General features: G+C 43.1%; 1 non-coding gene across 1 annotated transcript; it reads right to left on the reverse strand.

Annotated features, from left to right (window-relative positions):
• Window positions 1-284: 284 nt before the first annotated feature.
• Window positions 285-356, reverse strand: Trnag-ucc. Its single transcript has one exon. It is a non-coding gene; the product is annotated as a tRNA-Gly (tRNA).
• Between the last annotated feature and the right edge of the window lie 300 nt (window positions 357-656).

The raw sequence follows: 656 nt of genomic DNA on the forward strand, positions 1-656 counted from the left end.
AGGTAATTTGACACAAGCTCTTCCTATGAAGCAACCATAATGTTTGTCCCAAAGGTTTTGAGCAGCCGAGTGTCACTCACACTTCATTCCTTTCACCAAAATGTGAACCGATTTCAAATTATATTATATTTCTTTACATATTTCAGGAAAAACTAGCACGTGATTCTCGCTCTTACGAGATATGCTGTCGACCGTCATTGCTAGACTGATGCGCAAAAAGTAGAATTTTTCACCGATTCGCACTGATCATTACGAACTAGTTCGTCGAATTTCAAAAGTACGTCTGCGTCGGCCGGGAGTCGAACCCGGGTCAACTGCTTGGAAGGCAGCTATGCTAACCGTTATACCACCGACGCTCACATGATGGTAAGGTTACTGCTCTACTACATCTTTCTCTAGTCTAGAGAATCAGTCGCACGCGTAAAACAAGTCTTTCCGCTCCAGTTCACATACAGGTGAGTGAGTGAGAGAGAGAGAGAGAGAGAGAGAGAGAGAGAGAGAGAGAGACAGTAGCAGTTAGCAGGCATTAGCACAGCAGTGACCAAAATTAGCGGTCATCATAATACGCGTTATTGCCACTCCAATGTTCATAAAGAAAGATATCTTCTCCCGATTGACGTCAAAGACATAGCAACTGTTTATCCTAACTATGAAGT

This window comes from Priapulus caudatus, unplaced genomic scaffold (assembly GCF_000485595.1).
Source record: "Priapulus caudatus unplaced genomic scaffold, Priapulus_caudatus-5.0.1 Scaffold1974, whole genome shotgun sequence".
Classification (NCBI taxonomy): Eukaryota; Metazoa; Priapulida; class Priapulimorpha; order Priapulimorphida; family Priapulidae; genus Priapulus; species Priapulus caudatus.